The sequence below is a fragment of the Oncorhynchus gorbuscha genome, linkage group LG01 (genome assembly GCF_021184085.1).
Source record: "Oncorhynchus gorbuscha isolate QuinsamMale2020 ecotype Even-year linkage group LG01, OgorEven_v1.0, whole genome shotgun sequence".
NCBI classification, from domain to species: Eukaryota; Metazoa; Chordata; class Actinopteri; order Salmoniformes; family Salmonidae; genus Oncorhynchus; species Oncorhynchus gorbuscha.
The window spans coordinates 32,824,903-32,850,890 of NC_060173.1; positions in this window are offsets into that span (position 1 = coordinate 32,824,903).

Here is a 25,988-nt window from a genome sequence, read left to right on the forward strand (position 1 = left end):
GGAGAGAAGTAGAATACAGGTCAATAAAACTGATGGTTATCTCCATGGCTTTCACTGCAGCTGAATAAGAGGACCAGTCCAAACATTACACATCCTTTATCAGTGCCTGAGCTGACACACACACACACACACACACACACACACACACACACACACACACACACACACACACACACACACACACACACACACACACACACACACACACACACACACACACACACACACACACACACACACACACACACACACTCAATCGGTTCTGTACTTTATCAGTTGTCTGTAATGCTAAACTGAGGTCAAACATAAAGGATCAGTGGGTTTTACTCCCCTCCTCCTCGATATACACCTCCTCACAAAACACTGACACACACACAGACCTGACAATCTCCACGGAGCTTGGTCCTATAACCTGGTCACATCTGTCCATCCTAAATCACCTATATCTAGAGCTATAGAGGAGGAGAGGAGCGAGAGAGGGACACAAGCCCATCCATTTCACAGAGAGGACAGGGGACAGGATCATTAGTTAGTGTTAGTGCTGAGAGTGTTGAGTTATCCCTGTCTACAGCTGAACATCTCAGAGAAACAGGCCACTTACACTGGGAGGAACATGGTTCACTACAAGCCACACTTACCTTTTGTAAGGACTTTATTTGTACACTCTTAAAATAAAAATCCTTATAGAACCAAAAAGGGTTCTCTTGCTTCATATATTGAACCCCTAAAAGCTCTATATAGCACACTTTTATAGGGTTCTTTGATCTGAATCTTCACTGAACCAACATGGTTGCATAGAGAACCCTGCATTGTGCCATTTATGAATTATGGCTACTACTAGTTTTCTAATAACAAAAATGAATAAACAATTAAATAATGGACTAGAGAATACAAGCATATCTTTAATAATTTATTGTCATTATATGCAAACATTGTTTGGAAATGTGCACTGGAGGCCAGGGAGGCATCTCTTTGTTTAAATGAATGCCCATGTCAACTCTGGCTGACATTTGAAATACAATACAACTCTGTTCATTAGTTACCATGAACAAAAATGTGTATTCTGCTCCATTCTCAACCCCCCCAAACAGCAGACTTCACCAGATACAGTTGAGAGACGAGTACAGGTTCAAGCTGCAGTGCAGTGCACCTGAATGAATAGCATGTTGTGGGGTTAAGGGCCTTGCTCAAGGGCCCAACAGTAGGGGAATGTTTTGAGGATGTGAAGCCAGAAGCCTTCCAGTTGTCAAATCAATTCCACCCCTTTTTTTTCAGTGCACAGCCCGGGATTCAAACCGGCCATCTTTCAGCCATAGGACAGGTCCAACTCCAAAGCCGATGGACTACCTACCACCAGTACAGTAAGGGTTGTTGCCTGACTGGTCCCAGAGTAGAATAAAAAAAGAGGAAAAACATGAGTTATGACATTAGAAAAAAGCACGAGTTCATCTGCTAAAATGAAGACAAACTGCAATTCAGACATATCATTACAATGATGTAGAACATCGTGCATGCAGTTATTGTCAGCTACAGGTGAAGGAGAGATCCTCTGATGAAAGAAATAAACCATTCTCACTACTATTATTCTGACATTTCACATTCTTAAAATAAAGTGGTGATCTAACTGACCTAAAACAAGTGTGTAAATATTTTAAATGTTATCATCACGATGAGCGAGTTATAACACATAGGATATGAAACACCAAGTTAACCGGAGTGTAATTATATAATTATTTGTATTCCTTGATGATGTTTTTATAGTTTAATTCATTTTGACTAAAGTTAGCTCCAGTCAAGCAAGCCTGTCATTCACACACTGTAAACGAAGGGAAACATTGTAGCTTTCTGTTCCTAGGGATATGTTGAGAATTACATGATGAAAATGTATCTACGAGATAAGATGATAATTAATACCTTTTTACAAAATGTTTTTTTTGTTGTTGTTGTATGTTGACTATTTAGAATTGTATAAGAGTAGCCAAGTCAGTTGAATGAGAGAAAGCCAACTGAAAACAGAATATTTTTACATTTAAATATTCAAGGTTTCAGACTCTCTTCATTCTTCTCACCATACCCTGTCCATTTCCCAGGGTTTCAGACTCTCTTCATTCTTCTCACCATACCCTGTCCATTTCCCAGGTTTTCAGACTCTCTTCATTCTTCCACACCATACCCTGTCCATTTCTCAGGGTTTCAGACTCTCTTCGTTCTTCTCACCATTACCAGGGTTTCAGACTCTCCATTCTTTTACCCCCAGGATTTCAGACTCTCTTCATTCTTCTCACCATACCCTGTCCATTTCCCAGGACTCTCTTCATTCTTCTCACCATACCCTGTCCATTTCCCAGGTTTTCATACTACCCTGTCCATTTCAGGGTTTCTTCTCTTCATTCTTCTCACCATACCCTGTCCATTTCCCAGGGTTTCAGATTCTCTTCATTCTTCTCACCATACCCTGTCCATTTCCCAGGGTTTCAGACTCTCTTCTCATACCTTGTCCATTTCAGGGTTTCATTCTCCATACCTTGTCCATTTCCCAGGGTTTCAGACTCTCTTCGTTCTTCTCACCATACCCTGTCCATTTCCCAGGGTTTCAGACTCTCTTCGTTCTTCTTCTGCATTTCCCCAGATACTCATGTCCATTTCCCAGGGTTTCAGACTCTCTTCATTCTTCTCACCATACCCTGTCAATTTCCCAGGGTTTCAGACTCTCTTCATTCTTCTCACCATACCCTGTCCATTTCCCAGGGTTTCAGACTCTCTTCATTCTTCTCACCATACCCTGTCCATTTCCCAGGGTTTCAGACTCACTTCATTCTTCTCACCATACCCTGTCCATATCCCAGGGTTTCAGACTCTCTTCATTCTTCTCACCATTCTTTTCAACCGATCGCTGCCTGCACCCGCATGCCCGACTAGCATCACCACCCTGGATGGTTCCGACCTTGAATATGTGGACATCTATAAGTACCTAGGTGTCTGGCTAGACTGCAAACTCTCCTTCCAGACTCATATCAAACATATCCAATCAAAAATCAAATCAAGAGTCGGCTTTCTATTCCGCAACAAAGCTTCCTTCACTCACGCCGCCAAGCTTACCCTAGTAAAACTGACTATCCTACCGATCCTCAACTTTGGCGATGTCATCTACAAAATGGCTTCCAACACTCTACTCAGCAAACTGGATGCAGTCTATCACAGTGCCATCCGTTTTGTCACTAAAGCACCTTATACCACCCACCACTGCGACTTGTATGCTCTAGTCGGCTGGCCCTCGCTACATATTCGTCGCCAGACCCATTGGCTCCAGGTCATCTACAAGTTCATGCTAGGTAAAGCTCCGCCTTATCTCAGTTCACTGGTCACGATGGCAACACCCATCCGTAGCACGCGCTCCAGCAGGTATATCTCATTGATCATCCCTAAAGCCAACACCTCATTTGGCCGCGTTTCGTTCCAGTACTCTGCTGCCTGTGACTGGAACGAATTGCAAAAATCGCTGAAGTTGGAGACTTTTAACTCCCTCACCAACTTCAAACATCAGCTATCTGAGCAGCTAACTGATCGCTGCAGCTGTACATAGTCTATTGGTAAATAGCCCACCCATTTTCACCTACCTCATCCCCATACTGTTTTATTTATTTACTTTTCTGCTCTTTTGCACACCAATATCTCTACCTGTACATGACCATCTGATCATTTATCACTCCAGTGTTAATCTGATAAATTGTAATTATTCGCCTACCACATGCCTTTTGCACACATTGTATATAGTCTCCCCCTTTTTTATACTGTGTTATTGACTTGTTAATTGTTTACTCCATGTGTAACTCTGTGTTGTCTGTTCACACTGCTATGCTTTATGTTGGCCAGGTCGCAGTTGCAAATGAGAACTTGTTCTCAACTAGCCTACCTGGTTAAATACAGGTGAAAAAAACATACCTTGTCCATTTCCCAGGGTTTCAGACTCTCTTTGTTCTTCTCACCATACCCTGTCCATTTCCCAGGGTTTCAGACTCTCTTCGTTCTTCTCACCATACCCTGTCCATTTCTCAGGGTTTCAGATTCTCTTCGTTCTTCTCACCATACACTGTCCATTTCCCAGGGTTTCAGATATCTTCATTCTTCTCACAATACCCTGTCCATTTCCCAGGGTTTCAGACTCTCTTCATTCTTCTCACCATACCCTGTCCATTTCTCAGGGTTTCAGACTCTCTTCATTCTTCTCACCATACCCTGTCCATTTCCCAGGGTTTCAGACTCTCTTCGTTCTTCTCACCATACCCTGTCCATTTCCCAGGGTTTCAGACTCTCTTCGTTCTTCTCACCATACCCTGTCCATTTCCCAGGGTTTCAGACTCTCTTCGTTCTTCTCACCATACCCTGTCCATTTCCCAGGGTTTCAGTCTCTCTTCATTCTTCTCACCATACCCTGTCCATTTCCCAGGGTTGCAGATTCTCTTCATTCTTCTCACCATACCCTGTCCATTTCCCAAGGTTTCAGAGGGTACACTACGCTACTAGACCATAAACTACAACGTTTTTGGTCAATGTACCTAAAAAACAGTGGGACACAGACCATCATAAACCATACAGGATACTCTCTCTTCCTGCTCTTAACACAGGTGTGTGTTGTTATATACAGGTATTAACAACCTCAGCTGGTGAACAAACTTTTACTGCTATCTATGTAACAGTTAGAGCGTTGGGCCAGTAACAGTAAGGTTGCTGGATTGAATCCCTGAGGTGACAGGGTAAAAATAATCTGTGGTTCTGCCCCTGAACAAGGCAGTCAACCCACTGTTCCATGGTAGGCTGTCAATGTAAATAAGAATTTGTTCTTAACTGACTTGCCTAGTTAAATAAAAAATGACCATGTGAGGCTATAAAACCAAGGAGACATAACAACATTGTCTTTTGACCATTGCGATTTCAGCATTATAGAGTAATTTGATTGTGGGTTAAGTCACATTTGAGGTAACTATTTTAGTTAGGCTTGCTCTATAGAGCATTCTTTAAGAGCCATGTCAAGTGATAACAAATTAAGTGCATACGTATGTCTATTAATTAGTGGTCAAACATATTCATAAGCATATTACATTTTATAAACTGTAATTCAAAATGTATGAAAACTATGTAGTGTTTCTGTGTTTGGGGTTACTACATGCAGACAGCCCACATCCCTGTAAGTTCATATGAGATGTTCACCATACAGCAGGAGTTAGAGCTCCCGAAACAGAAAAAGGCACAACACAAATGTAACTGTAGAGAGTGAAGGGGTGTTATGTTTATGCTATCGCCCCCTTAGCTGGAGTATCAGTAACTGCTTGGATTTACGGCTCAGTGAGAAAAATTGTTACATGGAGGGAGAAGATAAACACAGAACCAACTCTCCTTTTCTGATAAAAGAGCTGATAACCACAGCCACTTTCTCCATGATCGGGTGAAGCATGAGAGGGGAGAATACAGGCACTGTGAAAACAGATTGGGAAGAGAGTAGAGGAGAAGAAATGACAGGAGATGAGAGGAGAGGAGAATGAGCTAAGGGGAACCAGTATTGTGTATCTATGCAGGAGAGGGGCCCAGCTGTCCTTTTAAGCAGAAGCTCATGCCCAGAAACTCCTACCCTCTGTGCCCAGTAACTCACGCTACATTAGCCAGGCTTCTCTCTCTGCCAAGCCCCAGGCACACAGCAGAGTTACAGTCACACTCTGTCCAACTGCAAAACTGTCCCTTTTGCCAACCCTAAACCCAGAACAAATCACTGCCAGTGACTGACAAGGGAAGTGGTCTCTCATTTAGTAGTGGTATTCCTGCATTGTTCTGCTTACCTGCCGGGGCGGCAGGTAGCCTAGTGGTTAGAGCTTTGGGCCAGTAACCAAAAAGCTGCTAGATCAAATACCTGAGCTGACAAGGTAAAAATGTGTTCTCCCCCTGAACAAGGCAGTTAACCCACTGTTCCAAAGGCCATCATTGTAAATAAGAATTTGTTCTTAACTGATTTGCCTAGTTAAATAAAATAAAAATTACCAAATTCCCTCTACATTCTTCACATCCTTTGCTACTCTCATTCTCCCTTTCCCCTTCCTGTGTCCTCTTTCTCTCTCTCTCCAGCTCCTTTGACTCTCGTCTCCTCTCTGGCGGTCCTCTGCCCATAGAACACTGATAGTGAGGCAGGACCATGGCTGGGAGCTTAGCTGGGTGACATGGACAAAAATTGAAGGGGGCCACTGTTTGGAAGCAGGGGGAAAATTGGCACTGCTACCCCTCACACACACAACAAAATGATCAAGCTTTCCCCCGTTTCACGTACTCTACTCTCTCTGTTCATTTACCAGAGACATGGTTTTGTTTGATGTAATGCTGTCTCATACACAAACAAAATAAATAAATCCCTCTCTCTCCCATTTACACATCTAAAACATTTAGGATTTCTGGGTCAAAGTTTGGCAGAGTTACATAACATTATGATACTTCGATTTTTATGTGAAATCTATATATTTATTTAATTTATCTCAGATTTCTGTCTCCGATTTGGCTAGTAAAGAGAAAACAATGTTCAGCAAAACCCTAACTGTGCTCCAGCCCTACCCCCTTTCTATCCAGCCCTACCCCCTTTCTATCCAGTCCTACCACCTTTCTATCCAGCCCTACCCCCTTTCTATCCAGTCCTACCACCTTTCTATCCAGCCCTACCACCTTTCTATCCAGCCCTACCCCTTTCTATCCAGCCCTACCACCTTTCTATCCAGCCCTCCACCCCCTTTCTATCCAGCCCTACCACCTTTCTATCCAGCCCTACCCCCTTTCTATCCAGCCCTTTCTATCCAGCCCTACCCCCTCCAGCCCTACCCCCTTTCTATCCCCTACCCCCTTTCTATCCAGCCCTAGCCCACCCCTTTCTATCCAGCCCTACCCCTTTCTATCCAGCCCTACCACCTTTCTATCCAGCCCTACCCCTTTCTATCCAGCCCTACCACCTTTCTATCCAGCCCTACCCCCTTTCTATCCAGCCCTACCACCTTTCTATCCAGCCCTACCCCCTTTCTATCCAGCCCTACCACCTTTTTCTATCCAGCCCTACCACCTTTCTATCCAGCTCTACCACCTTTCTATCCAGCCCTACCACCTTTCTATCCAGCTCTACCACCTTTCTATCCAGCCCTACCACCTTTCTATCCAGCCCTACCCCCTTTCTATCCAGCCCTACCCCCTTTCTATCCAGCCCTACCCCCTTTCTATCCAGCCCTACCACCTTTCTATCCAGCCCTACCACCTTTCTATCCAGCCCTACCCCCTTCTCCTGGCCCAGTCTGTGTGGTATTTATTGGGGGTGGGTAGAGGCTAGTCTGCCCTGCCTACTCTGCTGTTGCATAATGTATTGTGGAGGTTGTATTATTGTAGTGTTGTCCCCAGATTGTGAGAGCCGTTTATTGTCCCAGTCTCATTCTGTCTGCTCTGTACTGTGTATGGCTCAGATGTCAGAGTCTGCAGGCCAGGCTCAGGTTCAGTCGGCACCGAATGGGAGGAGAGACTCACTGAACTTGTCCAACAAAATATGCTCATTTATGGAAATGAATTATGACATAAAAAAGACCTAGTAGTCTTCTGGTGAGCCAACTGTTCTTACTCAGTTACATTGCCAGACAAACCATCCACATCGGCCAAACGCCACACAAACTAGCATTTCTTCTCATATGGAGCGATCGATAGAGCAGCGGGTATTAAATTCAGAGAGAGTTATCAGGCAAGCATTTGGTTCCTGTTGTAAACAGACTTCCTCGAAATCTTGAAAGAGCGACTGAACACACCAATTCCGCATGTGTTTCTCTGTTGCTCATTCAGAAAAACAAGATTTCATTCTTTGGGGTGTGGTTCGTTGTGGCAGTTACTGATGTTTGTCCCCATGAGACACCATTAGCCAGTATCAATTCCTCAAGGGCAGCAGGTCTCACTGACTGTTTTTTCTATGGTAGGATTGGACAGAGGCAATCACCTCAGCTGTGTATCCAGTGTTAGTGTGCTTGTGAGCATTGTCAAAATCAAACCCAATCCTCAAGTAAGTGATGACTTACAAAACTGTCTTGGACAAAACTGACTGTATGACCAAAATTATCCTCTTTATACATTATAGTCAATTTTAAGACTACAATAAATGTTTCTGACTAATATTGATGCCACATCGGCCGTTTCTATCAGATAAGTTCTATATTGCCCTTAGTTGAGCTTTAAATATTCAAAATCACCATATTACTTCACCTATATCTCAAAACATTGATAGCCAAGGTTTCTACTCACTTAAGCTCCAGGAAGGAGAAAACATGGAGATACTGTAGTTCTAGTCTGAGACAGGCTTAAATGGGTCAGGACACTGAGCGACCACCTGACAAGCACTGCTTGGGATCACGCCCCTGCCAAGACAGTGGTTGTGGTGTGTGTTTGTGTGTTCTAGGCACGCGATGGGACCTTAGCTACCTTTCTGAGGTGGGCCTGAACATGCCTGCTGGAAATTGTGAATTGAGCCTAGATCCAAACATCCTTAAGGAATGTCACGCAAACAACCACTGTTGACTTGTATGTGCGCTGTTCATTATGAGGTGGATATGCAAAGCATTAAAGAAAGACTTCAAATGTAAAAAAGCTCATTCATTTGCTGTTAAAATCATAAGGAATTTGTTTGGACAAAACCTGTGCCCAACTAATGTCCCCCTGAGTGAAAGAAAACATAATGGGCACCCAGGCTTTATGTTTGTGGTCTGTGGGGACCCAACCCCATCACTATATGGCACGTTGTATACCCAACTGCATCCCACCACTCCAGCACGGGCACCCCCTTTCCACCTCAACACCATCTTAGGGAGCAAAGGCCCCCTATAAAGACTCAACTCTGACTTCAACTAACAAAGACTTGATGAAGAATACCTAAGACTAGAAAGTCATTGACTAGTCTGAGTTGAGACTAAATGTCATCCTTTAAGAGTACTAATGACATTTAATGTAGAATAGGGGACACAATATTAATTGTAAAACTATAATAACTTTATTGTTCCTTTCAATGTCACTCTATCTGTAATAAAACAATAGAAATAAGGATGTATATTTTTAACCATTTTAAACAGCAACAAACCATCTGTTGTAATGCAGGATAAGAGCAGCAGGAATGAGCAGACAGCGTGGTGTTAATGAGAGTACCAGACAAGACCATTCCTCATATCTTAATTATAGCTACGTTCATTAACTTTATCTTAATTACTCCCTTATGAAAGACCATGAGTCATTACACAGATTAAGATATCTGCTATGCCGTTCAGACAGCAAGCAGTTTTCAAAGTTTGTCTTTTACCTCATCTTTTAGTGAAGTTTATCAAATGACATACTTTTCACTGTCTATAATAAATTCTCAGGCCTAGTCTCCCGATTATTGCTGGACTAAAAAGAAACTTACTGTATTCAATGAAGATCGTCTAAGCTGGGTCTGGGAAACCGGTCCTGAATGTTTGTAAGATGTGAAGGGAGAACTTCACACGGTGCCTGCCATCTCTATCTAGAAGGGAGGGCTGAGTATGAGAGAGTGGGCGCATGAAAGTGTATATTTATGTGTTTATCGTTTATTCTACTGGCCAATAGATAGGCCAGCATCAAAATCTATATTTCATCAATTTACAGATATATGCGTACTTTCATAATTACACCCTGATTCGTTTTTCTTAAGTTATCGTATGAATTAGTTATGTGCTGTCATTACCTAGTGTTATTATTTTGTACTCTCTTTGTTCCCTCTCTCTCTTCACTCTATCTCTGATCACAGGTGATGAGTTGCATCTGCGGCAGAGGGGAAGTGCATATATTATTTGGGTGCTATGGGGTGGGCCCCGGGAAAACATGTATGAAGGTGTCTCCTCGAGACACCCTTCTCTTCTCATATTGGCACCCATACCATGTGTTTCTTATTTTCAGCCATGTATTTGCATCAGACAATGTGGTCCTGTGATTCCTTTCATTGATACGGCCCAGGCAACGGCTGGTCTGTGACGGGGAACCACAGTTCTCCACAGTCCCAGAGACATCCAGCCAAATATTGATTGAACCCCCCCCACCCGCTCTCTGCTTTGTCCATCACACAGCTGAGCGAAGAGTGACAGAGAACCTGAGGATTACATTTCTGGATCACCAAGTAGGGCTTGGAGTGAAAGACAAATCACTCAGGGTAAGGTAAAGCCAGGTATTCACCCATCACTCCTTTAACCCCCACACACATGCGCATGCGCACACGCACATGCACACACACTCACCAACCGGAGGCAGAAGCTCATGCAGAACCACCTGTCTGAGTTTCCTGGCCCAGGATGCCACGGGTTTGAGTGAGTGTGTGTGCATGTGAGGGCATTCAAGGGGGTTTGTAGAGGAACAAGCCCGGATGCCCTGTTCCTCCACACTCCCTGCACCTCCTGAATAGACAGAATTTTATATTTTGTCACAGTTTGCAAACATTGGCAACCAGGGGGAGAGAAGGGGAGGAGGTACACTTGACGGGTCACATAGCATGAACAGGCAGAAGGATGGAGGAGGGGGACAAGGGGAGGGGAAACAGAGGAAGTAGGGGAAACTGAGTAGGGGGAGGGGAACAGACGAGGGGGGGGGGCAGATTATGGAGGGAGAACAGAGGTGGGAGAGGGAACAGAGGAGGGAGGGGAAACAGAGGAGGGAGGGGTAACAGAGGAGGGAGGAGGAGAGGAGGGAGGGGAAAAGAGGAGGGATGGGGAGCGGAGGGAGGGAGGGGAACAGAGAAGGGAGGGGAGAGGAGGGAGGGGAACAGAGGAGGGAGGTGGAACAAAGAAGGGAGGTGGAACAGAGGAGGGAGGGGAACAGAGAAGGGAGGTGGAACAGAGAAGGGAGGGGGAGAGGAGGGAGGGGAACAGAGAAGGGAGGTGGAACAGAGAAGAGAGGGGAGAGGAGGGAGGGGAACAGAGAAGGGAGGGGGAGAGGAGGGAGGGGAACAGAGAAGGGAGGTGGAACAGAGAAGGGAGGGGGAGAGGAACAGAGAAGGGAGGGAACAGAGAAGGGAGGGGGAACAGAGAAGGGAGGGGGAACAGAGGAGGTAGGGGGAACAGAGAAGGGAGGGGGAACAGAGGAGGTAGGGGGAGCAGAAAAGGGAGGGGGAACAGAGAAGGGAGGGGGAACAGAGAAGGGAGGTGGAACAGATGAGGTAGGGGGACAGAGAAGGGAGATGGAACAGAGAAGAGAGGGGGAACAGAGAAGGGGGGGCAGGGAAGGGAGGTGGAACAGATGAGGGAGGGGGACAGAGAAGGGAGATGGAACAGAGAAGAGAGGGGGAACAGAGAAGGGGGGACAGAGAAGGGAGGTGGAACAGATGAGGGAGGGGGACAGAGAAGGGAGGTGGAACAGAGAAGAGAGGGGGAACAGAGAAGAGAGGGGGAACAGAGAAGAGAGGGGGAACAGAGAAGAGAGGGGGGACAGAGAAGGGAGGTGGAACAGAGAAGAGAGGGAACAGAGAAGAGGGGGAACAGAGAAGAGAGGGGGAACAGAGAAGAGAGGGGGAACAGAGAAGTGAGAGGGAACAGAGAAGGGGGGCAGAGAAGAGAGGGGGAACAGAGAAGTGAGATGGAACAGAGAAGGGAGGGAACAGAGAAGAGGGGGGAACAGAGAAGAGAGGGGGAACAGAGAAGAGAGGGGGAACAGAGAAGTGAGGGGAACAGAGAAGAGAGAGGGAACAGAGAAGGAGGGAACAGAGAAGTGAGAGGGAACAGAGAAGAGAGGGGGAACAGAGAAGAGAGGGGGAACAGAGAAGAGAGAGGGAACAGAGAAGAGAGGGAACAGAGAAGTGAGAGGGAACAGAGAAGAGAGGGGGAACAGAGAAGAGAGGGGGAACAGAGAAGTGAGAGGGAACAGAGAAGAGAGGGAACAGAGAAGAGAGGGGGAACAGAGAAGAGAGAGGGAACAGAGAAGAGAGGGAACAGAGAAGTGAGAGGGAACAGAGAAGAGAGGGGGAACAGAGAAAGAGAGGGGGAACAGAGAAGTGAGAGGGAACAGAGAAGAGAGGGAACAGAGAAGAGAGGGAACAGGAACAGAGAAGAGAGGGAACAGAGAAGAGAGGGGGAACAGAGAAGTGAGAGGGAACAGAGAAGAGAGGGGGAACAGAGAAGTGAGAGGGAACAGAGAAGAGAGAGGGAACAGAGAAAGAGAGGAGGGGAACAGAGAAGAGAGGGAACAGAGAAGAGAGGGGGGAACAGAGAAGTGAGAGGGAACAGAGAAGAGAGGGAACAGAGAAGAGAGGGGAACAGAGAAGAGAGAGGGAACAGAGAAGAGAGGGAACAGAGAAGGAGAGTGGAACAGAGACAGAGAGGGAGGGGAACAGAGAAGAGAGGGGGAACAGAGAAGAGAGAGGGAACAGAGAAGAGAGGGAACAGAGAAGTGAGAGGGAACAGAGAAGAGAGGGGGAACAGAGAAGAGAGGGGGAACAGAGAAGTGAGAGGGAACAGAGAAGAGAGGGAACAGAGAAGAGAGGGGGAACAGAGAAGAGAGAGGGAACAGAGAACAGAAGGGGGGGGAACAGAGAAGTGAGAGGGAACAGAGAAGAGATGGAACAGAGAAGAGAGGGGGAACAGAAAGAGAGGGGAACAGAGAAGTGAGAGGGAACAGAGAAGAGAGGGAACAGAGAAGAGAGGGGGAACAGAGAAGAGAGGGGGAACAGAGAAGAGAGGGGAACAGAGAAGAGAGGGGGAACAGAGAAGTGAGGGGAACAGAGAAGAGAGGGAACAGAGAAGGGGGGGAACAGAGAAGGTGGAACAGATGAGGGGGGGAACAGAGAAGAGAGGGGGAACAGAGAAGAGAGGGGAACAGAGAAGTGAGAGGGAACAGAGAAGAGAGGGAACAGAGAAGAGAGGGGGAACAGAGAAGAGAGGGGAACAGAGAAGTGAGAGGGAACAGGAAGAGAGGGGGACAGAGGAGAGAGGGAACAGAGAAGAGAGGGAACAGAGAAGGGGGGAACAGAGAAGAGGAGGGAACAGAGAAGAGAGGGGGAACAGAGAAGAGAGGGGGAACAGAGAAGGGGGGAACAGAGAAGAGAGGGAACAGAGAAGGAGGGGAACAGAGAAGAACAGAGGGGAACAGAGAAGTGAGAGGGAACAGAGAAGAGAGGGAACAGAGAAGAGAGGGGGAACAGAGAAGAGAGGGGAACAGAGAAGTGAGAGGGAACAGAGAAGAGAGGGGAACAGAGAAGAGAGAGGGGGAACAGAGAAGAGAGGGAACAGAGAGGGGGGGAACAGAGAAGAGAGGGAACAGAGAAGAGAGGGGAACAGAGAAGAGAGGGGGAACAGAGAAGTGAGAGGGAACAGAGAAGAGAGGGAACAGAGAAGAGAGGGGGAACAGAGAAGGGAACAGAGGGGAACAGAGAAGTGAGAGGGAACAGAGAAGAGAGGGAACAGAGAAGGGGGGGAACAGAGAAGAGAGGGAACAGAGAAAGAGAGGGGGAACAGAGAAGAGAGGGGGAACAGAGAAGAGAGGGGAACAGAGAAGTGAGAGGGAACAGAGAAGAGAGGGAACAGAGAAGAGAGGGGGAACAGGAACAGAGAAGAGAGGGGGAACAGAGAAGAGAGGGAACAGAGAAGGGGGAGGGGAACAGAGAAGAGAGGGAACAGAGAAGAGAGGGGGAACAGAGAAGAGAGGGGGAACAGAGACAGATGAGAGGGAACAGAGAAGGAGATGGAACAGAGAAGAGAGGGGAACAGAGAAGAGAGGGGGAACAGAGAAGAGAGGGGGAACAGAGAAGTGAGAGGGAACAGAGAAGGGGGGGCAGAGAAGGGAGGGGGACAGAGAAGGGAGGTGGAACAGATGAGGGAGGGGAACAGAAGGGAGATGGAACAGATGTGGGAGGGGACAGAGAAGGGAGATGGAACAGAGAAGAGAGGGGGAACAGAGAAGGGGGGGGCAGAGAAGGGAGGGGGACAGAGAAGGGAGGTGGAACAGATGAGGGAGGGGAACAGAGAAGGGAGATGGAACAGATGTGGGAGGGGGACAGAGAAGGGAGATGGAACAGAGAAGAGAGGGGGAACAGGGAGAGAGGGGGCAGAGAAGGGAGGGGGACAGAGAAGGGAGGTGGAACAGATGAGGGAGGGGAACAGAGAAGGGAGATGGAACAGATGTGGGAGGGGACAGAGAAGGGAGATGGAACAGAGAAGGGAGGGGGACAGAGAAGGGAGGTGGAACAGATGAGGGAGGGGAACAGAGAAGGGAGATGGAACAGATGTGGGAGGGGGACAGAGAAGGGAGATGGAACAGAGAGAGGGGGAACAGAGAAGGGGGGCAGAGAAGGGAGGGGGACAGAGAAGGGAGGTGGAACAGATGAGGGAGGGGAACAGAGAAGGGAGATGGAACAGATGTGGGAGGGGGACAGAGAAGGGAGATGGAACAGAGAAGAGAGGGGGAACAGAGAAGGGGGGGGCAGAGAAGGGAGGGGGACAGAGAAGGGAGGTGGAACAGATGAGGGAGGGGAACAGAGAAGGGAGATGGAACAGGAACAGGGAGAGGGGGGACAGAGAAGGGGGGAGATGGAACAGAGAAGGGAGGGGGACAGAGAAGGGAGGTGGAACAGATGAGGGAGGGGAACAGAGAAGGGAGATGGAACAGATGTGGGAGGGGGACAGAGAAGGGAGATGGAACAGAGAAGAGAGGGGGAACAGAGAAGGGGGGGGACAGAGAAGTGAGTTGGAACAGATGAGGGAGGGGGACAGAGAAGGGAGATGGAACAGAGAAGAGAGGAGGGAACAGAGAAGGGTGGGGACAGAAAAGGGAGGGGGACAGAGAAGGGAGGTGGAACAGATGAGGTAGGGGGACAGAGAAGGGAGATGGAACAGATGTGGGAGGGAAACAGAGAAGGGAGGTGGAACAGAGAAGAGAGGGGGAACAGAGAAGGGGGCAGAGAAGGGAGGGGGACAGAGAAGGGAGGTGGAACAGATGAGGGGGGGAACAGAGAAGGGAGATGGAACAGATGTGGGAGGGGACAGAGAAGGGAGATTGAACAGAGAAGAGAGGGGGAACAGAGAAGGGGGGCAGAGAAGTGAGTTGGAACAGATGAGGGAGGGGACAGAGAAGGGAGATGGAACAGAGAGAAGAGAGGGGGAACAGAGAAGGGGTGGGGACAGAAAAGGGAGGGGGACAGAGAAGGGAGGTGGAACAGATGAGGTAGGGGGACAGAGAAGGGAGATGGAACAGATGAGGGAGGGGGACAGAGAAGGGAGATGGAACAGTGAGAGAGGGGGAACAGAGAAGGGGGGTACAGAGAAGGGAGGTGGAACAGATGAGGGAGATGGAACAGAGAAGGGAGATGGAACAGAGAAGGGAGATGGAACAGAGAAGAGAGGGGGAACAGAGAAGGGGGTACAGAGAAGGGAGGTGGAACAGATGAGGGAGATGGAACAGAGAAGGGAGATGGAACAGAGAAGGAGATGGAACAGAGAAGAGAGGGGGAACAGAGAAGGGGGGTACAGAGAAGGGAGGTGGAACAGATGAGGAGATGGAACAGAGAAGGAGATGGAACAGAGAAGTGAGGTGGAACAGAGAAGGGGGGACAGAGAAGGGAGGTGGAACAGAGAAGATAGGGGGAACAGAGAAGGGGGGACAGAGAAGGGAGATGGAACAGAGAAGATAGGGGGAACAGAGAAGTGAGGTGGAACAGAGAAGGGAGGTGGAACAGAGAAGAGAGGGGGAGCAGAGAAGTGAGGTGGAACAGAGAAGGGGGGCAGAGAAGGGGGGCAGAGAAGGGAGATGGAACAGAGAAGGGGGGTACAGAGCAGGGAGGTAGAACAGATGAGGGAGGGGAACAGAGAAGTGAGGGGGAGGGGGAGCAGAGGAAGTAGAGGAACACAGGAGGCAGGGGGAGCAGAAAGACAGGAGGGAGAGATGGGGGGGTGGAGAGGAGGACCTGATGGAGGAGTATGTGGAGAGAGGAAGAATGCACAGGAAAACCCTACAGTAGTGAGAATCAGTGGATAACAAAGAGGCATGCGCTACTTCTACTAATCTACAGATGTCTCTATCTGGAGCCTTCCTTCTGAAAGGAAAGACCAGCAATTGAATGGTATTCTACAATTCATTCTCTTTGTTGTGATTCTTAAATACAACCGATGATTCCCCCAATACATTTTCACAAAAGCCTCTGATGGCAAACGTAGCACAATCCTACTTATACCCTAAACCCAACTAAAAACCCCACCCTCCAAACATCTAGTCAATCTAACTCTCAAGAGGCAGATCAGAAGCCCAGAGCCTGTAATGAGCTTGGCAGGATCAGAAGATACCCATGGTGTCATTTTGTTGACTTCAGAGCGAAGGGTTGAAACATAACAAAGTCATCCATTAGAGCTGTGACTGGCTGGAGGCCCAACCATTAGTCTGAGAGAGTGTCGAGAGGGAAACCTGACACTGAGCAGATGTGTCTGCGTGTGTGTATGTGTACGTGTGTGTGTGTGTGTGTGCGCGTGTGTGTAAGAGTGTGTTTGTGTGTGTCTGTGATGGGATCTCCTCTGAGATAACCTTGGAGATAGCAAGGTAGCGTGCTAAATTAGGCTAAATATGATACATCATACTAATGTTTCAGAGGGACAATGTCTAAACATTATATCTTATTAACTGGGATTTTCAGGGTACATTTTCTGTTAGATGTTGGAATAGGTTTCTCTAAATGTTTAAATTCACTGGTTGACCAATTGAGATATTTGTGACCCGATTCAGGAAACTAGGCGTAGGGGATCAGAGGAAGGAGGGGGAACGTAAGTCACAACTTCACAGGAGAGCCTTTTGAACGTAAAAAAAAAATGTTATCAAAATGTGTGTTTTTTTTTTGCAGAAATGCCTTCTCGAACATGTGACCTTTCATGTGTCTTAATATCAAACCTGCACGTCATCTGTAAATAAGAATGAAATGGTTAAATAACGAGCCTAGTTGGTTTAGCCACAGAGAAAAGGAGCAACCTTCCTGCTATCATGGTTGGCTGAGATAATGAGTGGGCTGGACATGCCGATGCCGAGATGAGTTTGGATTGGTCTGCGGTGTTGCATCATGTGTCTATAAAATAAACTACTCGTAATGCGTAGATAATCCTTTCTACTGCAGTTTTTTCTAAAGAAAAAACATTAGCCATGGAGAACTGCAAATATGTTGCGACTGCTCTCAATAACATTGCTGCCCTTTATCGACAAAGGTCAGTGGGGAAACGTTGTAATGGACTACTTTCTGGAGGACGATCGTGCCATGCTGACTCTCTCTGACTCTGCAAATGAATCAGATGATGAGGAAATCCCTGATTTAGGTAAAAACGTTTTAATTGAAGAAGAGTCTTCTGATGGAGAAGAAACGGCGACAATCTACAGGGTTGTTGTCACGGAAGAAGTTGATCGAGTTTTCAAATCAGTGGAATGTCTAGTGGAAGCAATAAGACACAGGACATCTTATTTAATAAAAGGGGTTGCAAAAGGGGTAGGAATCGAACATTGAACCTACTATCTTCGGTTAACTTTAGCTAGCTATGACAATCAGTTTGTATTGCTAGTTAAAGCTTGCTGTTAGCTAGCCAGCTGGAGTTCGAAGGCTGGCTTGCTAACTTTTCTCTACGGATTGGGATTTTAGTTAAAAAAATTGCTAGCTAACGTTAATGTTACAAAAGACCCGAAGTTAAAGCTTGCTGGTAGCTAACTAACGTTAGAAGGTTAGAAGTTGTTAAGTCAGCCAAGCTGAAGAAGCAAGCGCAGCATCTCCTGCTTGTTCAGAGTGAGCTGTCTGTCAACCAGAAGATGGTTGCTGACTGCAAGACCACCTGTCAAGACCTGCAGTTGTCTCTGGAGGCCCTACTGAACAAGCAGGCAAAGACATCAGGATGCATTACAGCTTTGATTTTGCTCAACAAGTAAGCAACATTTCCTCCTTTATACTTACTGTATATATATACAGTGGGGCAAAAAAGTATTTAGTCAGCCAACAATTGTACAAGTTCTCAAACTTAAAAAGATGCGAGAGGCCTGTAATTTTCATCATAGGTACACCTCAACTATGACAGACAAAATGAGAAAAAAAATCCAGAAAATCACATTGTAGGATTTTTAATGAATTTATTTGCAAATTATGGTGGAAAATAAGTATTTGGTCACCGACAAACAAGCAAGATTTCTGGCTCTCACAGACCTGTAACTTATTCTTTAAGAGGCTCCTCTGTCCTCCCCTCGTTACCTGTATTAATGGCACCTGTTTGAACTTGTTATTAGTATAAAAGACACCTGTCCACAACCTCAAACAGTCACACTCCAAACTCCACTATGGCCAAGACCAACTAGCTGTCAAAGGACACCAGAAACAAAATTGTAGACCTGCACCAGGCTGGGAAGACTGAATCTGCAATAGGTAAGCAGCTTGGTTTGAAGAAATCAACTGTGGGAGCAATTATTAGGAAATGGAAGACATACAAGACCACTGATAATCTCCCTCGATCTGGGGCTCCACTCAAGATCTGACCCCGTGGGGTCAAAATGATCACAAGAACGGTGAGCAAAAATCCCAGAACCACATGGGGGGACCGAGTGAATGACCTGCAGAGAGCTGGGACCAAAGTAACAAAGCCTACCATCAGCAAGGGCATTGAAGATGAAACATGGCTGGGTCTTTCAGCATGACAATGATCCCAAAAATACTGCCCGGGCAACTAAGGAGTGGCTCCGTAAGAAGCATTTCAAGGTCCTGGAGTGGCCTAGCCAGTCTCCAGATCTCAACCCCATAGAAAATCTTTGGAGGGAGTTGAAAGTCCTTGTTGCCCAGCAACAGCCCCAAAACATCACTGCTCTAGAGGATATCTGCATGGTAGAATGGGCCAAAATACCAGCAACAGTGTGTGAAAACCTTGTGAAGACTTACAGAAAACGTTTGACCTCTGTCATTGCCAACAAAGGGTATATAACAAAGTATTGAGATAAACTTTTGTTATTGACCAAATACTTATTTTCCACCATAATTTGCAAATAAATTCATAAAAAATCCTTCAATGTGATTTTCTGGATGTTTTTTCTCATTTTGTCTGTCATAGTGTACCTATGATGAAAATTACAGGCCTCTCTCATCTTTTTAAGTGGGAGAACTTGCACAATTGGTGGTTGACTAAATACATTTTTGCCCCACTGTATATATGGGAGGCAGGTAGGCAGGCAAATACATTTCCCTGAGCGGTGTAAAGACAGATTGACAAGGGTGAGACAAATAATTGTAATTTATCTTATGTTATTTTTTTGTTTGCAGGTGCACTATCCTTTTGACTCTATGCAGCCAGGTCCCATCTACTTTTTAACTCCTCACAACTGTGACTTGTTTGGTGTTTGCTGTGAAGGATTACCACAACAAGTCAACTACTTGATTGATGAAGGCATGTCATCCAGCAAAGGCAGAAGCGCAGTCATCAACATGCTCCATTTATTCACCAACTACGGAGTTGGGGAAACACGTGTGGACCTGAATTGTGATAACTGCAGTGGCCAAAACAAGAACAAGTTTGTGCTCTGCTATTGTGCCTGGTGGACAATGCACAAGCTCCACCACAATCTGGACCTTCACTTCCTGATCAAAGGCCACACCAATTTTGCCCCTGACTGGTGCTTCGGCTTCATCAAGCAGCGCTTCAGAAAGACCACTGTGAACACTTTGTCTGAAGATTGCTGGTATTGTGAAGGACAGCACTGTGACATGGGTCAACATCCCACAGCTGGTTAGGACTGGAGGATGGTACGGTGCTGGTGGAAAGCTATGGCTGTCAACAACACCTGACTCCGTACTTCAGGCTGCTGCCACATATCAAGCACCAGCACTTCAGGTGAATATCATTTTCATTGCATTGTATGAGGTTATTCTTCTTATCTAAACTTGGGAGGTGAATTGATGTGATGAAAGGTTGTAATGTCTTCAAATTAGTTTTGTTATTTCCTGTTTTACAGCTTCGATGCTCTGGAGCCTGGTGTTGTTGTTGCCAAGGAGCGTTCGGACTGAGTCGGGACCCAGTTTCAGCTTCTGCCTGTACAAGCACCACCTGGACTGGACACAGCTAGACAAAAATCCTCAAAAATGCAGTGTATGATATACCATTTTCTAGCTCTGAGTCTCCACTTTTTACCAATCTACATTTTTTTTTTGTTGAAATTTTGGTACATAAGCAAATCCAGGTGGTGAGTCACATTGGCACATTCTCTCATGGAGCCCCATTCCAATAAAACTGGTGACCAACATTACAGGAGTCAAAAGCATGTTTCCTTGTCCTCTGCAACTTTAGAATTTCTAGCTTTCTTTTCGGAAACATTCCTTAGAATTAAAATTGAGATTCCTGTCATATAAGAATCATGTTTTGGACTTCCCTGACTGCAGAGTTGATTGGTGATATTTACCCTCGTATAAAGGATGACTATTTTCCACTTCACATTGACACACTGCTTTTCACTTCAACTACCTGAATGAGTTTGTAAATGAATCCCAAACCACATCTGAAAGCATTCCTCTAACATTCTAGCTGAGGTCAGGAAATCACAGCCCTGCCACTGAGAGAGCATGAATTCATCTTGGGTGTTAACAAAGAGCCTACTAATAAAACAGGAATTCTCATTCCGGAGGGAAACCATAACAACCACTTTGTACTGGGGGCTAGCTCTTTCATCCCAGTGACAAGTCTATGGGGGAGGAAACTGGTAGCGTGTTTTAGAGGAGCGGTCCAGAGGCTCAATTACACCTGTGTTCATTGACCCTAACACGCTGTGTGTGAAGAGGTGTAATGAGAGGAAATAGACATAAGTGACTCCATGCTTTCTGCTATTTAATGTTGAATGAAGTCTGATGATGACCACACTTTCTGGGCATTCAGCTACCTGGGCTAGACTATGTCCTAGATAGGGAGAGTTTATGTCAGAGTTTTAGCTGTTTTATAGTGCAACAACTCACAGTAAAATTGTATTTCTATGAGAGTAGTGAGGTGTCTGCCACTTCAGGTCTCATGGCCCTCCCACCCCAGCTCTCGCTCAGCAAAGTCCAAGCTCTTCTCTGTCCTCGCACCCCAATGGTGGAACTAGCTTCCCCCTTTAGTTGGGACAGCAGAGTCCCTACCCATCTTTCAAAACATCTGAAACACTACTTCTTCAAACAGTATCTTATCTCCTCACATCAACCCCCCCCCCACTAAAAAAATACCTAACCATCACTTGCACTTGACAACACTCTATACCCACTTCTAGCTGTGACTTTACTGATAGCTACGTTATTGAGTAAAAATGTAACTGTGACTGTGATATGTGGTTGCCCCACCTAGCCATCTTAAGATGAATGCACTAACTGTAAATCTCTCTGGATAAGAGCATCTACTAAATGACTCAAATCTAAAATGGAAATGTGTCTTGAGCTATATCACGTTTTAGTAGCAGAGTAGTTGTGTTAATCTCTCTGTGGTAGTGGTCAGCTAGTGGAGCCCCACTCTGTGACTAAACCTAACAGACCATGTTGCAACCCTGCACATTCACTAATGCAGCAAACTGGAACTCTGAAAAGAATTCTCTCTCTCTCTCTCTCTCTCTCTCTCTCTCTCTCTCTCTCTCTCTCTCTCTCTCTCTCTCTCTCTCTCTCTCTCTCTCTCTCTCTCTCTCTCTCTCTCTCTCTCTCTCTCTCTCTCTCTCTCTCTCACACACACACACACACACGGAGGGCAGCTGTGAGAGATCTATTTTTGCCTAATGGGCTGGAGCTCCCATTAGGCAATGTGTGTGTGTGTTAGAGCTGGCTCATAGAGGCATGAGCCACTGTCAGCACCTTTAACTAGTCTCTACGTCACAGCAGGAGTAAATAAGCTCACCCTGCTCATTGAGACAATTACAGTAAGATACTTACATGACTATTAATTAGCATGTACAAGATGGTCGTAGGGAGCGGAACACAGCAGTTATGATGCACAACCACATGTTGTTAGGAGTAGTGGACGGAGTTCGGTGGAATCTGTCACACTCAAGTGGCACACATATTTGTGCTTGTAAAAATCCGAACCCTTTCAGCGTATTCATTGCTTCCTTCGAATCAAAGGACACGTGGAAGAGCCGAGATAAATGATATATTTCAATTTTTTTTAAATAATGAATGGACCTGTTGATTGAACATTCTGTCTTGGCTACTATCAGCTGGTGGCAGTGGCAAACCAAACAAGACTAATGCATGGGCTCATAGACTGTATTATCAACACATTTATTCAATCATTAGTGTCAACTAGTCTTTAAAGTCTCCAGTGAAGATGAATCAGGGTGCTGACTAGGGAATGTGTGATTAAGCTGAGTCATCTGTGCCAGAGCCATTAGATGTATGCTCAGGTTACACCTCAAATACCACTACTGGCATCAAGGTTAGACAAGGAGGGGACTGGGGCACAGCGGTGTGCATGCGCGTGTCTTCAACAGTTCTCAGACTGCTGTATGGAGACAAAACAATAAGGCAATCTCCCCAGAAATCCCAATAACCTTTTAATTACTTTTTTGTCTGGTGTTTCTGATGATTCCCTGGAGTTGTAGAGATAATTAGGTCCACAGTGGATTTTCAGAGTTGAAAATCCCTGTTAGCCAGCCTAACTATTAATGACTAGGTATTGACTACAGATAGTACATACAATTCATAGTTTTACTCAAGGAGTTAATTATACATACAGTCAACCAGAATTCTTATCACCACTATGGTAAAGATGCTGCTAATTTACAGTCTGCTTTGACCTGGAGAGATCGCTTACACCACTCTTTGGTATAACTTGTATAATCTGCATCTATGGTGTGTACAGTACTGTCTCCCGGGTATATGTCTTGGCACCGTTTACACATCTGACATTACGCCCACAACAAAGAGTAATAGTAAACCAGTAAAACACTGTGACTAAGACAGTAATCACTGAACTACTGACCCTGATACTAGAGAGAAAACACAATAGGACTTTATGGAACCAATAACAACACAGTAATACCGCTCACAGTAATACCGCTCACAGTAATACCGCTCACAGTAATACCACTCACAGTAATACCTCTCACAGTAATACCTCTCACAGTAATACCGCTCACAGTAATACCGCTCACAGTAATACCTCTCACAGTAATACCGCTCACAGTAATACCGCTCACAGTAATACCTCTCACAGTAATACCTCTCAAAGTAATACCTCTCACAGTAATACCTCTCACAGTAATACCTCTCACAGTAATACCACTCACAGTAATACCTCTCAAAGTAATACCTCTCACAGTAATACCTCTCACAGTAATACCTCTCACAGTAATACCTCTCACAGTAATACCGCTCACAGTAATACCTCTCACAGTAATACCGCTCGCAGTAATACCGCTCACAGTAATACCTCTCACAGTAATACCTCTCACAGTAATACCTCTCACAGTAATACCTCTCACAGTAATACCTCTCACAGTAATACCTCTCACAGTAATACCGCTCACAGTAATACCACTCACAGTAATACCTCTCACAGTAATACCTCTCACAGTAATACCGCTCACAGTAATACCGCTCACAGTAATACCTCTCACAGTAATACCTCTCAAAGTAATACCTCTCACAGTAATACCTCTCACAGTAATACCTCTCACAGTAATACCTCTCACAGTAATACACAGTAATACGCTCACAGTAATACCTCTCACAGTAATACCTCTCACAGTAATACCTCTCACAGTAATACTGCTCACAGTAACACCTCTCACAGTAATACCTCTCACAGTAATACCGCTCACAGTAACACCTCTCACAGTAATACCGCTCACAGTAATACCTCTGACAGTAATACCGCTCACAGTAATACCTCTCACAGTAATACCTCTCACAGTAATACCGCTCACAGTAATACCTCTCACAGTAATACCACTCACAGTAATACCTCTCACAGTAATACCGCTCACAGTAATACCGCTCACAGTAATTCCTCTCACAGTAATTCCTCTCACAGTAATACCTCTCACAGTAATACCGTTCATCACCACAGGGTATATTGTATCTTTTAAAATGATATTAAAATATCATTAGATTAACACAAATGTTTTTACTTACAGTGTGATCTCTCTCCACTCTATCGACGAAAGAACACTGTCTGTACAGATTCCCTGGTGAGTGTGTGTGTGTGTTCAGCTCTTCTTACAGCAGTGTAGAGTATCATCAGAAACAGCAGAGTGAGTGTGAGTGGGCAGTGGGGCAGTGGGAGCTATCCTCTCTCTCTGCACTATACTACTGTACAATCTGCAGTATCCTCTGATCAACACTGTTGCCTTCCCCCAGAGCTGAGGATATTTGTGTGGCAGTGTGTGAAGCCTGAGGGTGTTGCTCCTCCACCTGGGAGTAGAGTAGATACGTCACAGGGTATAGAGGCAGAGGGATTGTGGCTGGTTGGCACAACACTATAGACACACAGAGCATGTCTGCATGTGTGCCCATGTAAGTGCGTGGAATTTTATATATATATATATATGTATATATGTATGTTGAGAGAGAGCGAGAGAGCGAGAGAGCGAGAGAGCGAGAGAGAGAGAGCGAGAGAGAGAGAGAGAGAGAGAAAGAGAGAGAGAGAGAGAGAGTCACAGCTGTGTGAACCCATCCCTGTGGAGAGGATGAGCCTGGGCAAAAACATCCCTCCATGGAAGAGGAATACACACCTCACCCCTAGTGTGAGTGTCCTTCTGTCAATAGCGTAAAGAGAAACAGAGTATATTACATTATCTGTTGGTAGGGATAGAGTGAATGGTTCCTGGGTTGCCAGTACCACTGTACAAAATCCATAAATATCATAGAGTATCATAAAGTACCGCTACAGTAGGCACACGTTTTACTCTGTAAGACAACTGTTGAATAGATTAGGTTCAGTGAACTAGGCTACACTATATACCAGGTTTCCCCAATAGGCAGACTGCATTCCAAATTCGGCCAGCGGGTCATTTTATTTAACACTCCAAGTTCTCTGAGCAAAATCAATAAATGCCAGTTTTGTTTTGTTTTTTCAACTGCCCCTTCTTGAAAAAATGTCACCTTAAATTTCTATTACTAAAAACTAAAATAGGAACGTCCAAAAGTTATTTTCACAACTGGGATGTTTATTTAGGAAATAACAAATCTCTACCAATCAGATGAGAAGTCAAAAGAAGGTCATACCATCAATGCCATATTAGAATAGTAATTAGCATAGCATTTTATACTAATTTCAATAATATTATATAAATTACTTTAGGTCTGCTTTAATGGCTTTTATCGATATGCAATAATTGTTTAATAAGACATTTTAACTAATTATGTGTAACGGCGTTCGTCTGTTGAAGAAAGAGAGTCGGACCGAAATGCAGCGTGTAGGTTACTCATGACTTTAATGAAAGAATCGCGATACATGAAATAACTGAAACTAAATACAAAAACAACAGAACGGAATGTGAAACTAATTACAGCCTATCTGGTGACTACAACACAGAGACAGGTACAAACACCCACGAAATACAAAGCGAACTCAGGCTACCTAATTACGGTTCCCAATCAGAGACAACGATAAGCACCTGACTCTAATTGAGAATCGCCTCAGGCAGCCAAGCCTATACAACACCCCTAATTAGCCGCGATCCCAAATAATACAAACCCCAATAAGAAACACAACATATAAACCCATGTCACACCCTGGCCTACCCAAACATATAACAAAAACACAAAATACAATGACCAAGGCGTGACATTATGGTAATTGAATGTGTTTTCAAGTGGTGTACAGTGCAATTTAAGTTTAAGTTGAATTTATTTGCCCCCGAAAAGAAAACAGTATGCATGTGTGGTTGGAAGCCCAAGGGCCTATATGAAAATATATACTGTATATACAATACATAAGCACAAAATTAAAAGGTTTGTTTAAAACAGATAACAAAATCTACTAATTATAAATGTAAAAATGAAT